This window comes from Balaenoptera musculus, chromosome 5, assembly GCF_009873245.2.
Source record: "Balaenoptera musculus isolate JJ_BM4_2016_0621 chromosome 5, mBalMus1.pri.v3, whole genome shotgun sequence".
Classification (NCBI taxonomy): Eukaryota; Metazoa; Chordata; class Mammalia; order Artiodactyla; family Balaenopteridae; genus Balaenoptera; species Balaenoptera musculus.
Window position 1 is genome coordinate 25,290,032 of NC_045789.1, and position 14,873 is coordinate 25,304,904.

The 14,873-nt window shown below is 35.9% G+C and overlaps 1 protein-coding gene across 8 annotated transcripts in view; it reads right to left on the bottom strand.

Moving 5' to 3' along the window:
- Positions 1-14,873, bottom strand: part of INPP4B (inositol polyphosphate-4-phosphatase type II B) — a 745,855-nt gene that overhangs the window by 384,058 nt on the left and 346,924 nt on the right. For all 8 annotated transcript variants that reach the window (XM_036853321.1, XM_036853318.1, XM_036853314.1 and 5 more), the window contains one exon: positions 2,097-2,162. The gene's annotated coding sequence lies outside the window, so the exon portion shown is untranslated. The remainder of the gene's footprint in view (positions 1-2,096; positions 2,163-14,873) is intronic.

Below are 14,873 nucleotides of genomic sequence, written 5' to 3' on the forward strand. Positions count from 1 at the left end.
GTTTTCATGTTGATCATTTTACTTTCTTTTCCTTTTTTTTTAAGCCATTTTCAATTAAGATTTCTAATTAGCTTCCAAATTTGAGACACATCTCTAGTACAAAGCAAATGGCAGGAGTAGTAATTAAGGGACAGATGTCTCTTGTCTTTCTGGGGATGAAACAAGGCTTTTTTTCTAAGTTATGAAATACTAGGGAATTTTTCATGATTTTTTTCTTATTTTTAATAATAGTTAACTGAATTGAGAGATACTGAATTGATCTAAAAAAGTCAACATCCTTTCCAACACAGATGCTGAGAACCTCTCTTCTGGGATAATCTTAGTTTAACTCTCACGCTCTGAGTCCTTGAAACTTTTATTGCTGCAAATAGACAATCTCCACATTTTATATGAAATCAAATATTTCTTTAGGTGCTAAAGTAGGCACTACCCCAAGTCATCTTCCTCACTTTCAGACTTTTAAAACTTAGGTGAATTTTACAAATCAAGAAGAATAAGCATAAGATTCAGAGCAGCTAAGAGGCAGGCAGTATTTTTTGTGGTTTTCCTTTGTTTGATTTAAGAAAACAAATATTACTAACACTAACACTGAAAATTACTTAGTAAGCTCTAACTCCAGTGCTCCTTACTGGTACTTAAGGCAGTATTTTCACATGCAAAGTATAATCAGGATTTAAAGCAGTTAACCATATAATTCAGGTCAAGAAAAATCTTCTGCCTTAAAAAGCTAAACCACTGAAGCAAACATTTATTTATTAATTTTTTCTTCTGGCTTGAATTATCCAGATTCTAGAAAATTATCAAACATAATTTAATGTGCATAGCCATAAAATAGGTCAAGTGACCTAAATGCAGGCCAGCCTCAGGAGTATAAGGAACCCCTTAAAATACATATTTCTAAGAGAGAAAATTCTGAAACATTTTCTAATGTAAACCTGGAAATACTGGTTAAATATTAAGTTCAATAACGGTGCACACACACACAAAACACATATACATCTGTTTGTACTACAGAACTTCCCAGAAACTATAACATGTTAATGTGTATTTAAATCTCCTGAGAGTGGTACAGTATTCAGAAATTTTCAAACCTTCTTGACCCCAAACCATTTTATACAGAACAGATTATGGAACTAGTATTTGGACACATTGAGAACCTCTTTGCACAGTCATAAGCCTTTTACACTGTACTTTGGCAGGAGATGTAGAAGCGTAGGGTTGGGTGGCAGATTTGAAAGCTTCTATATTCAAGGGACCAGCAGAGAACAACAAATGACATAGCACAGAAATGCCAAGGGCAGAAAGTGGCCAAGCAGAGCTGGTCTGAAGACACTTTACCCGAGCCATTAAGGCCCTATGGGACTGGGCCGGTTACCATATTCATGTTCATCCCATTTTCAACCCAGCTTCATCTTATCCTTGTCTCCACCTCTGTGACTTTGCTACAGCCACTTTATTCTTTTTTTCAGTTACGTTCTTTATTCACTGCTGTTCCATCTGCCTGGGACTCTTTTCCTTACACTTCAGCTCTTAGTTGAAACATCATCTTCCAAAGAAACACCTCTGTCTAGTCCATCTACAGTACATTCCTCCCTTATTTCCCAATATTTTCTCCTACAGAACTCTGCAATTTCTCTTCATAGCATTTATCACAATTTTTATTCACATATTGATATTGCTTATTTATTTCATGTCACTTTCACTGGATTGTAAGCACCATGAGGGTGGGAATGGACCATGCCTGTTTTGTCCAAGTCTATAAAATCACCAAATACCTCATAGATGAGTGTTTGCCATATAGCAGGCCTTTAATGAATATGTGTTGATTTAATAATAAGTAATAATAATTAGTTCATTCCTTTACATGTCTACCTAGGCCTGGCCTAACTGAAACCTTCAGAATTGATGTAAAGTATACATAGAAATCAGTTCCTCTTTAGGATATGGTCAGCCATCTGCAATATTCAGTCACACACATTCTAAGACACAAAGCTGGCTTTTCTGGAAAATATTTTTAATAATAGGGCCTGTAAGTTTGACTTAATCATCAATCTAAATGAATATTATGGGTTAATTATTGAGAACCACTCTTGTACCTGCTTTCTTGTTGGATTCCTCAAACAGTTCTGCTCTTTGATTACTGCCTTGCTGATTTCAGAGCTCTGTAAAGAACAAAAAGACAAAACGTGAGGATTTGGTGTTTCACTGGGAACTCCTCGTTTTTAAAACACTGCTCGCTAAAATATTTAATTTGCTCGTAATGCCCATTATCCCAAACTTGAGGACTTATGTCATGATCACAAGATCCACGGAATATAGCGATTTCTTGTTTGTATTCCAAACTAATCTGCTTCGTTCAGCTCATAGAGGTCCACAAGAAGGAACTCTAGCTGACCATTATTTATTTGCTTACATGAGCCAGGCACTATTCTAAGTTAATTGATTAACTCATTTATTCCTCATAACCACAGGGCAGGCAAGGGTTAGCTCAGCAGGCATAAGTTCCTCAAATGCTACACATTCCAAAGAAAGGCCCTCCTTCAGAATTGGCCTTAGGCCAGTTCCTGGAAGATAACCTCTGAGCTCTTCGAACAGTCTGACTGATAAGAGAGTTTGTGTATATGTTAGAGGCTTCTGCTGTTCCAAGTGGATCAGATACATTCATGGTGAACACCTGTTTTTGCTTGGAGGAGGGGAGGCTGAGGTCTGAATAGCTGAGGTCAGTCATCTGGTGCTGCAGGCTTCTGTGACTGACACCTAATCAAATTCTAGGGACCAGAGCTCAGTTGAGCTTCTCTCGTTGACCACGCTCCACACATGACGTCACACACTGTTGTGGAGAGAATTAAGGGCACCCCCATGTGACTCCACTGGGAAGGGACATCTGGAAGGTGGCAGCTGGACTTTGCCTCATGTGTCCTTTCCCTTTGCTGATTCTAATCTGTATCCTTTCACTGTAAGAATCCATGACTGTGAGTATAACAGCTTTTCTGAATCTTGGGAACCCTTCTAGCAAATCGTTGACACTCAGGGTGGCCTTGGTGACCCCCAACAAAACCACCCTATGAGGTAGGTACTATTATTACCCACATTTATAGACAGAGGAATTGGCAAAGAAAGGTGAGGCAACTCAGAATTCCACAGCTAGTTTAAGTGTCACTATTTAAATTTGAACCCAGTGATCTGGTTTGGGCATTTTACAACTATGACATGTGGCTTATCAAAATATTTATTATGTATCATTCAACAGATGTATCCAAAAGTGCCACTTGGTTCTTTTTCCTATTTTATTATCAGGAATGATAATTTTCAAATTGTAAATATACTATCAATTACCAAGATTTCATTTTATCTGTCAAAAAGAGAGCAATAACTTTTATTGGGTTCAACTTGTTCTTTAACTGCTGTACTTAATTCAAAACTTTCTTCCAGTCATGTCAACAATGCAGATGTGACGTAAGATTTTCTCACTCACATTCTCATATATTTCTTCCCAATCTACATGGTTTTTAATACAGGAGGATGAAAACTACAGTCAGCTTTAAATCAAACACCAGGTTTTATTTAATTTGGAGGAAAAAAACACCTTATCACAATTTTTCTGAAGATTTATAATTTTTGAGTCTGATAGATCCAGAGTTGCCTTTAAGTGTTGGAAAAAATAGTTTCATAATAGGAGAAAGTATGAGACTAATCAGTTGCTACTAAAGAAAATGTAAACCATCCACTGATTTCTAAACACAACAGATAAAAATAATATGCCAGTTATGTAAAAAAGTCATAAGTTTGCTATGTTAAGCTTTTTTCAGGTAGACTCTGCAAAAAACACTTTGGTCTAGTTCATCATTAGGTGTCTGAAGTAGCTTTATTCATTAGGCTTATTCTAACACTTGAACAAAACTGTAATTCATTATCTTATCTTTTTTAATCCACCCCAAACTAAGCATTGGACTCTGTTGTACTCATAGTGGATTAGAGTGTCTTGTTCCTATCACCAAAACAGACTGCACATCTCTTGATATTTTGAGGTGTCATGACATCTGCAAAAGTAATGAGTCTATCTTGCAATGTGGATATCCAGAGGCCAGTGTAGTCTCAGAGCGTCCAAACAAGCCCTTAAAATAACTTCCAAAAATACAAGTAAAGCATGTAGAGGAAGGTCAACCCATGACACAGTGATGATGTAATACATGGAATGTAAACTGGATAACTGTGCAAGTCTAAAGGATAAAATTTTATGATGCAGAAGGATCAACGGTGTTATGTGAGCCTCGGTCTTTCATACTTGTATTGTCCCCATTGTGTTATTATTTGTCAGCTCCCATCATGTAGCAAGAACCAATATTTACCCAAACCCACCAAAGTGTTGGTAGCCTTAAATAAATATCCCACAGAGTTAATGCAAACAAAAGCCTTATTTAACACTTATCATTACCTTCACAATAAATGATCAAATAAAATATTTGCCTTAATTAGGACACAAGAGTTTTCTTTAGAAAATAGAAAATTCTATCTTAGACAACTTGTAGATGTTCAACTAAATTGAACGTTATTGATTAGGAATAAACTACGCAATATTTAAAAAATGGAATAGACTCTATTGGGCTCCACCTTATGCTTCTTTGTTTCCTATATCCATTCTCTTGTGACCTTAAATGGGGCTCTCATAACTCACATTTTCCCTCTACCCAGGAGTCCTGGTGTGATGGGGACATAGCCACAGTCAGAGCTGGATATTTGCCTTTTCCATGTTGCCGCATGAAAGAAAATTGGGCTTGAGATACCTTGTTGTTGATCCCAGACAGCCTGGTGATTCCAGGTCAAGAGCCCCCATCCATGAGAGGTTTGGGGATATTATGCCAAAGGCAGGAGCTAAGCGGGGTGGAGTTTAGAAAAGACCAGGAAGAGATAATAACATGTATGTCAGGAAATTGTATAAGGAGGTCCTCATCAGTTCTGAAAAACTCAAATATTTGTCCCCTGAAAGATCCAGCAGTTAAAACCTGTTTCCCATTATATATATATATATATATATATATATATATATATATATATGTAAATAATTACCAGAATCTATTATAATATCTATCTCTAAAATAGATGTAAAAATTTAATCCTATCTCCAAAAGCAGGTTTTTTAAATCTTACTTTTGTTCTTCAATTTCCATCCCTTATTGTAAAAACAAAATAGAATTTAGCTGACAATGAGATTATTCTCAAGTGTTGAAGATCTTCACATCAACTAAAAACGTACAAAAATTTTTCTGTAAGAATTAATAAAATGGTTCAAGAAAAGTTTCAGGATGCAAGATAAATTTGTAACAATAATTTTTCTATATAATAACAAAAAGTAAATAAACAAAAAGTAAAATCTTTTAAATAAATAAATGCAGCTCCCAATAGCATCAATAATCCTGACACACTACAGCAGTAACAACAAAATCAATAAAGTACTTATGAATGACATAATCTTTGCTTCTTCCCAAATTAATTTGTATTTTTAGCATAATTCCAATCAAAATTCTAGTACGGATGATTTTAGATTCTGTTAAAACTTTCTAAAGTTAATGTGACGAAAGAGTCATGGGACTTCCCTGGTGGGGCAGTGGTTAAGAATCCGCCTGCCAATGCAGGGGACACAGGTTCGAGCCCTGGTCCAGGAATATCCCACATGCCGTGGAGCAACTAAGGCTGTGTGCCGCAACTACTGAGCTTGCACTCTAGAGCCCGTGAGCCACAACTTCTGAGCCTGCGTGCCACAACTACTGAAGCCCATGCACCTAGAGCCCGTGTTCCACAAGAAGAGAAGCCACCGCAATAAGAAGCCCATGCACCGCAACAGAGTAGCCCCTGCTTGCCGCAACTAGAGAAAGCCCGCGCGCAGCAACAAAGACCCAACACAGACAAAAATAAATAAAATAAATAAATTTATAAAAACAAAAAAAGTATAGATCATAAAGAAAATTCTGAATATAAATATTAATGAGATGCTTTGTTCTACCTAATGATAAAATATATTGTTGTGACACAACATTTAACATAGAGCAGAACTGGCATAGAAACTGACATACAGAATAGTGGGAAAATATAGGTATCCCAGAAACATCCTATTTTATGCATTCATTCAACATATATATAATGCCTGTCATATGCCAAGCACTATGCTAGTTATTAAAGGGAAAACACAACTCCTGCCCTCAGAAAGATTGATGGGGAAAAAAATAGCTATTTTCATTATGATAGAAATGGAGACAAATGGGCATAGGACTTTATGAATTCATATAGAAAGGGAATCTAAATTCAGTGTATGACAAAATGAGCACCACCAATTAATGAGAAAGAAACTGTTCAATAAATAATGTTGAGATAATTGCCTATCTTTTTAGAATAAAATCTAATAGATCCCATTAGACATAGATATAAATTGCAGCTATATTATGGAATTAAATACAAATGAAATGTAACAGAAAGAAATGAATAAAAGTGGAATTGATTATTTACATGCCTCTTTGGAGAGGGCAAGTCTACTTCTGAAGTATATAAGTGCTAAAAGAAATTAGAAAGAAAATGTCAGGTAGATTGGACTATGTAAAAAATTTCCCTAAGTTTAAAAAAAGTTAAAAAGCAAAGCAGATGTGAAATTGTTCGCAACAAATGCAATACACCAAAATCTGTTTTATATAAATACTAAATACCAAAATACCAAAGGGTACTTCAAAATGAAGAAACAACTCATTAACGAACACATGGAAAAAATGTTCAGCCTCATTAGTACTCAAGGAAATAACCATTAAAACAACGACCTATAATATTTCATCTAACAAACTGGCAAAGAAGAGAAAACGTTCATCCTTGTTGCCATTTTGAAATTACTTTGAATGCCACTTTCCTTTAACCCCTAAGAACTCTAAAAGTATTCCTACCTTGTTGCAGAAAATCTAGAAAGCATTCTTACCATATATAATTCATACAAGATGCTCATTTCGGACACACTCTATTTTAACACCCACTGAACCACAATACCCTTTAGGTAAGACCATCAAATATTCATCATGGTATTACAGGTACCATGCCCAGTCCAAAGGAGGCATGCAATAAACGTTCTGAATGTTGAACAGATGAACTAACAGGCTTGTTTTTTCATCATTAAAATAAATAAAAGTGTGGCTGGTGTCTCAAAAATATGTTTTCATACCCTTTGACCTAGTAATTCTAATTCTGAGTTTTTATCTAGGGAAGTAAACCCAAATAGAGAAAAAAAAAAAGTGTATACATAAAGAATTACCACAATAGGACAAACCTAGAAATAGCCTAAATATTCAAATATAGAGGACTCTTTGAAAATATTGTGTTACATTAGTTTGGTGTAATACTATGTCACTATTAAAAAGAAGAATTTAGAATCCAGGTTTAGAAAAGCTTATGCCAAAATATTAAAAGTAAAAAGCAGGTTTTAAAGTTGTATATCTCTTATATAACAGGTGTAGTATAGCAGGTATGACTCAGCATAAAATCCCACCTTCATTAACTGTAGCTCCACGAACACCTTACTTAGCCTCTTCAAGTCTCAGTTTCCTCATTTATAAAATGGAAGAGTAGTAACAATATTGCCTATTTAAAAGGCTGTTCTTTTTAATTAAAATCAAATTAGATAATTCAAATAGTGTTAATAGCACCTATTACATAACACATATTCAGTAATCACAGACATAGCTTTTATTTGAACTATTAAACAAAAATAAAGCATATGCACACCAGAAAGTCCAGATGCTAATATTTCAAGGCATTGGCAGCAATTATCGTGCGGTGGATTTGGCTGTTCACTACCTTTGGAACACCTCTCCTACATTTGGGAAATTTCCACATTCCATGTTTCCACATCACAACGACGGATGCCCAAAATCCACTTCTCAGTCTTCCTTACATGTGAAGAGTCTAAATTATCCATGAATGGATAGATACATGGTGAGAATGCTAGAGTGAAAGCCTGTGACCAAGGCTTTTCTGATGACATACCCTTGTACAAGGCTTCAACCTATTTATTTATTTATTTATTTTTAATTGAAGTATAGTTAATTTACAATGTTGTGTTAGTTTCTGGTGTACAGCAGAGTTATTCAAATATGTACTATCTATATATATTTTTCATATTCTTTTACATTACAGTTTATTACAAGATATTGAATATAGTTTCCTGAGCTATAACAGTAGGTCCTTTTTTATCTATTTTATATATAGCAGTGTGTATATGTTAATCCAAAACCCCCAATCCATCCCTCCCCCACTTCCCCTCCCCTTGGCAACTACAAGTCTGTTCTCTATGCCTGTGAGTCTGTTTCTCTTTTGTAAATAAGTTCGTTTGTATCATATTTTAGATTCCACACATAAGTGATATCATATGATATTTGTCTTTCTCTGTCTGGCTTACTTCACTTAGTATGATGATCTCTATATCCATCCATGCTGCTGTAAATGGCCTTAATGCATTCTTTTTTATGGCTGAGTAATATTCCATTGTATATATGTACCACATTTCTTTATCCATTTGTCTATTGATGGACACTTAGGTTGCTTCCATGTCTTGGCTACTGTACACAGTGCTGCAATGAGGAACACGGAGCTCATGTATCTTTTCGAATTAGAGTTATCAACTATACTTTGGGCACATGAAGGTCTTCGGTTTAGAAGCACATGCCTCACTGAATCCATCTGGGAGCTGACATCTCTGCCAGCCTTCAGAGGCAGTGGGGGCAGAGGATCTACCATCAGGCTCACGTGAGGGCAGTGGAGCCTGTGCCAGGGGCAGGAATCAGGGGTTTGTCCTGGAGCGGTCAGTGCTCATGTGTATTTGACTGGGCTGAGAGCTCCTGAGTGGGTAGCCTCTAAGCCCGAGCCGATGTTCTTTAAGACTACAATGGGTCCTGTGCACTTGTGCCTTCATCTGCCTTTTCCTCCATCACACACACACACCCCTTTATATATGTATATGTATATATAATCATAGTTTATGACTATGTTGGTATAAAGATAGATACAGTATCATATAATAAAAATTCTTCCAACCTAAAAATTCTTCTTTTTCCTTCAGATTTTAAAAGAAATTAAGACATTTTCATGGGCCCATAAAAGCACTGTAAGTCACTGGCACTGTGCCTACTGGGTCCCTGATAGAAAAGTCGGCCCTACCTAATGTTTTCAGATTAACTCTTTTTCTCTTAAACTAGCTAGCGTCTATTCTGTGTTTGCAGCTACGAAACCGGATTATACAGATGACAAAACTACAGTGAAATTTCACTTTTTTTCAACTTTGTAGGAATCCTCAAATTTTTTGAAAAAGCATGTATTACTTATTAAAGGGAAGATGATGGGTTAAGAAAAAGAAGAAAATCTGACCAATTAACATATCATCGGCAGTTAACAGCCTTAAATGACAAATTTTACATGCATATCTCAGAATCTCAAGCTAGAAAGGGACTGCAAAGATCACTGTAGAGAAAATGTCATGTAGTCCTATCACCCATCTGTCATCTGAATCACCTCTACCCCACCCACCCTGACCAAGTTATCACAATCAGTGATACTGAGCTTAGTAGTTCCCTCTCTCAGGAAGAAAATCAGACATTCTATCTCTTGATATCTTTGACTATTAGAAAGTTCTTCTTTAATACTGAGTCAAAATGTATTTATTCCAGAAACTTTCTCTTTTTTCCCTGAATGCATCTTCAACATCTGAGAATTCCTTATGGTCCCGTCTTAGATATGCAATATCAATGCCTTGGAATCATTGCATAGCAACCCAACTCAAAAGACTTTTATATCTACTGCACACACTTGATATTTTGATTCTGTATCAGTCTATCATTCCCCTGGGTAACCTGTTGCTCCAAAGCAGAGATGTGAATTGCTAGATCAGAGAGACTGTCTCTTTTTCTTTCTCTTCAGATCACAAACTCATCGTTTCTTTGACTCCCATCAGAGGAAAACAAGGTGGTACGGGGCCATTGTTTTAAAAGAAATTTGGAACCCAATACAAAATTCATATGTGAGTGTTTTGGCAAGGAAAACCATTCTACTTTGTTTTTCTTGAAGCAGCTAGCTGAAATGAAATAGTGAAAACTGTACAAAACTAGGAATCTGGCAAAATAGATTCTAAGTCCTGCTTCTGCTAATAAATACTATGTACTTTATAAAATCCAGGTGCCTCCATCCCTTGAGGGATAATTTAGATTCTTAACATTTGATGACTGGATTTCTAATAAAGAATTAGATCCCTAAGTCATTATCTGATTAAGTAAATTTAAAATAAAACTATTGAGCAATGTCATTGCATTCGTATTTAAGATTTCCTTTTAACCAATGAACAGAAGAATTAAGCGTGACTGAAATCAAAAGTACACCATCATTAGTTACCCATCTGATCACCATCAGGTATGCTTTTTTTGTGTTCTTTGACACCATCAACAGATGACTGGATTAAGAAGATGTGATATATATTGCCATATTATTCAGCTGTAACTAATGGAATGTTACTCAGCCTTAAAAAAATAATGAAATACTGCCATTCTGCAGCAACGTGGATGGACTTAGAGAATACTGTGCTTAGTGAAATAAGTCAGGCAGAGAACGACAAATACTATACGATATCACTTACATATGGAATCTAAAAAATAATACAAATGAATGTATATACAAAACAGAAACAGACTCATAGATATAGAAAACAAACTTGTGGTTACCAAAGGGGAGAGGGAATGGGGTGGGGGGTGAGGGATAAATTAGGGGTATGGGATTAACAGATACAAACTACTACATATAAAATAGATAAGCAACAAGGATACACTGTATAGCAAAGGGAATCATACCTGTTATCTTGTAATAACCTAAAATGGAATATAATTTGCAAAGATACTGAATCACTATGCTATACACCTGAAACTAACACAATATTATAAATCAACTAGATGTCAATTAAAAAAAAAGTTACTGACTCATTGATCCAATTTTTGGCTGAGGGGGACAGTTAAGGAGTTCTGTTTTATAAAGTCCTTCAGGAACCCAGGCTAAGGGAGACCTCACCATCTTTCAAGCAAGTGGCTTAGTCACCCTGACTATGGAATTCCAGCAGGGAGACTAGGGAAAAGAGAGAATGGGGATCACATGAGAGCCCTTTATGAGCAGGTCTGGACTGTCACATAATACACCTGAGGGCAAGGTGGCCTGAGCAGCTATAATTCTACACCTTGCAAGGGAACCAGGATCTCTGATGGACAGCTGGCCATCTCCATCACAGTCGAGTATAATTAAAGATTTTGTGAGTCTCAATTAGTCCAAGGCAGTTTGCATACATTTGTCTATACCAAAGCCAGAGCCTAAATAATGAAGTATTGAGAGATAAGATGAATGATTTGGTATTAAGGGCTTTGGTAAAATTGGCATCACAGATAGATGAAGGTGAGGATAATCAGAATATGGTCATTATAAGCTGCAAGCACTTCTGAAAGGATAGACAACAGGGTTCCAGGAGAAATGTAGTTCTGGATGAGAAGTGTCAGAAATATCTTCGAGGCAAAAGTCATATCAGAAAAGAGAATTTTTAGGATTGTTATTTTCATAGTCATATAATAGATGTATTAAATGGTATAATGAAATAAAAGTGCTCCTCAGGCTGCTATTCAGAACATTTTATGATTAGCCCCTTTCCAGCCTTCTTCTTTACTAGTTCTCTACATGAGTTTTTGTCTCAGCCATTTCCACAGTGGCTTTTGTTCTGTGGCCTCTGCAAATTCCTGTCTGAAGGCAGCTTTCATCAGGTTGCTACCCACTGGGACTTCACCAACCCAAAAAAGCCTGCTCCTATGTATGCCATATACATGCCAGGAAAAATGTTACCCCTCCCTTGGAATTCCCATATTATTTATGTAATGGCGGCTTATTATGTGGTTGTTTATTTGCATGTTGTTATATGAATCTACTTTTTTTTAGCTGTAAATGTTTTCTTATTTATTTATTTTAATTGAAGTATAATTGATTTACAATATAGTGTTAGTTTCAGGAGCACAGCACAGCAATTCAGTTATATACATATACATACATATATATATCTATATATATACACATACACACACACACACACATAACTGAACCGTCATCTTTTAGACTAGTACTTTATACCATGGTACAGAGATAAAGTTGCCAGGGATTTGGGGGGCAGATAAGGGAGGTACAGTCCCTTACTTTGTCAGTGTAAAGCTATCACCCCATTTTCCTTAAAGCAGGGTCAGCCAGATTAAGACCCTTAAAGGTCCTGAACTTCAAAAACATGACTGTTCTCGTCCCCCACCTTACGTCATTTAAAGTAAAAGCAATACTAAACTGTAAAATAAGTGTAACAAAGTCTGATAAAGTTTTTATTTTTTTCTCTAAAAAGTACATATACATATATTTCTTCAGATTCTCTTCCCTTGTAGGTTATTGTAAAATATTGAGTAGAGTTCCCTGTGCTATACAGTAGATCCTTGTTGGTTATCTATTTTATGTAAGTAGTGTGTGTATGTTAATCCCAACCTCCTAATTTATCCCTCCCCCCCCGCCCCCCTTTCCCCTTTGGTAACCATAAGTTTGTTTGTTTTCAATGTCTGTGAGTCTCTTTCTGTCTTGGAAATAACTTAATTTGTATCTTTTTAATTTTTTTTAGATTCTACATATAAGAGATATTATATATTTATCTTTCTCTGTCTGACTTACTTCACTTAGTATGATGATGTATATAGGTCCATCCATGTTGCTGCAAATGGCATTATTTCATTCTTTTTATGGCTGAATCTACTTTTTTTTGACTCTTTACACTGTCATATCTCCTTATATGTAAGAAATTAAGCTGTTATTGAGTGAATGACTGAAAAAGTCAACAGATTTACACATTAAACAAGTGGTATTTAGGCATGTTGCATACCAGAATTACTTGGGGATTCAAGAGTCTCAGTCAATATAATTGGGGTATTTTGCATTTTGAAAAAGCTACCAGATGATTTGATTTCATCAGCTTTCAGAAAAATAGATGACTGATTCTGTTAAATCTATGGTAAAACTGTTAAATCAAATTTCAGACAAAAACACAATGAGGTCATCGATTTTAACTACCCAAACATCAACAGATAGGCCTATGATTTAGCACTGGAAAGTTTAGAGAGGATTGGGATCTATTTCTTAGAAAAAGTAGTTAAAACTTTTCAAGAAAGGAGCATTTATTCTATTTTGTGTGGCCTAGTGTGTAGGAAGTAGTAAAAAAGATGACTGAGTGAGCCCCAAAGTAATAATCATCACAATAACATTACCTTTAGTACCCTCATGAGAGTGAGGAAACAAAAGAAACAGTTAAATATTAGAGAAAAAGACATATGGTGGCAATATGTCGGTATTAGTTGAGAAATCATTTTAAATTAAAATAGAGAAAGTCAATAGCCTACAAGAATCCCCGTGACTGCGTACCAAATCCCTTACTATAAGCCCAGGAAAAAATGCATGCTGTGGTTCAAAACCATAGGCATGCATAATAAAGGGAAACAATGATACTATTGTAAGGGAAAAGGTACATATTTTTATTTGTTTAAAGTTCAACCAACTCTATCAATTTGGAGATAACACAGCTTTGAAATTTTGCTCTTTCAAGTAGCTTTGTGCACATGCGGTAAATACTACCAGTCAAATGCCATAAACTGTCCCTATTAAAGATCATCTTTCAAAATGTGGACAGACACGCAAAGAGTGAGGATGACAGGGAGGCCCTCAAAATAGCCGACAGATGGAGTATTGTCTAGGAATAAAACGTCTATCCCCCAAAAACAACTTTCAAGATTACCTTTCAAGGAATGTCAAAGCAAATAAAAACACTTGTTTTCAATATATCAAAGGCAAGGAGCCAGCTAGAGACTCAGTGAACCCATGATTACGGTCTGTCAAAGACAACTTAGGACTTAGGGTCTTAAAAAAAAAAAACAGACTAAATCTGATAGGCTGGTTTCTTTAAAAGGATGGACGTTAGGAGATACCACATATTGTCCCCTAAAATGGTAGATTAGAAGTGCAGGATAAAATAATTAAACAAAAATCTTACCATAGCAGTTAACATTTTTGAGGATTTATTATATTCAAGGCCAGTGGCTAAAATTACTATCTCATTATCATTCTTACTTTAGTTGTTTCCATATTGGAAGGACTGATTGAGACCCAAAATACTGAGGCCAAAAGAAGAGGGTCAAGAACTAAAAACAGACCAGAATGACTTCTCCTAAGGGAGATGGGATCTAGAAAGCTATTGAGATACATGCTCTTGAAGAGTTCATAATATGAGCAATAGGCAAATCACACCTTGAAAATCCCCATGGTTCTATCTTTCTAGAGCCAGAAACCCAGATGTCATAAATCAGGGTTATGTTTGAGCAGCAAAGACACAAACATCAGTGTCAAAAACTCAGAATGTTACTGGGTTAGTTTCAATGGTTCCATAATGTAGATGGAAGGCTGGTATTGTGTTTCCCTAAAGTAGTGCTATGCTGGAGCAGCTGCTCCAGCCCATGTGAGCCACATTTCCCCCAGATCTGCATTTAGTAATATCACAATAGTGGCTTGAAATCAGTCATGGGAGTATCTATATCTGGAAAATGGGCAAATACTAAAACTCAGGACTTTTTGTTTAGTTTTGTTTTTTAGAGAGCCAGTTTACCAGCCCATTACTGTCCTAAAGGAATAAGTTCAAGACACTAATGAACTATGACTCCAAAAGAGGAAACAATTTAGAGGAGACATACTAAAGAAAATACAAGGAGGAGGATGCTAGAGCTCATCTGGGTCTATATTGGATGTTGTCTAATGAG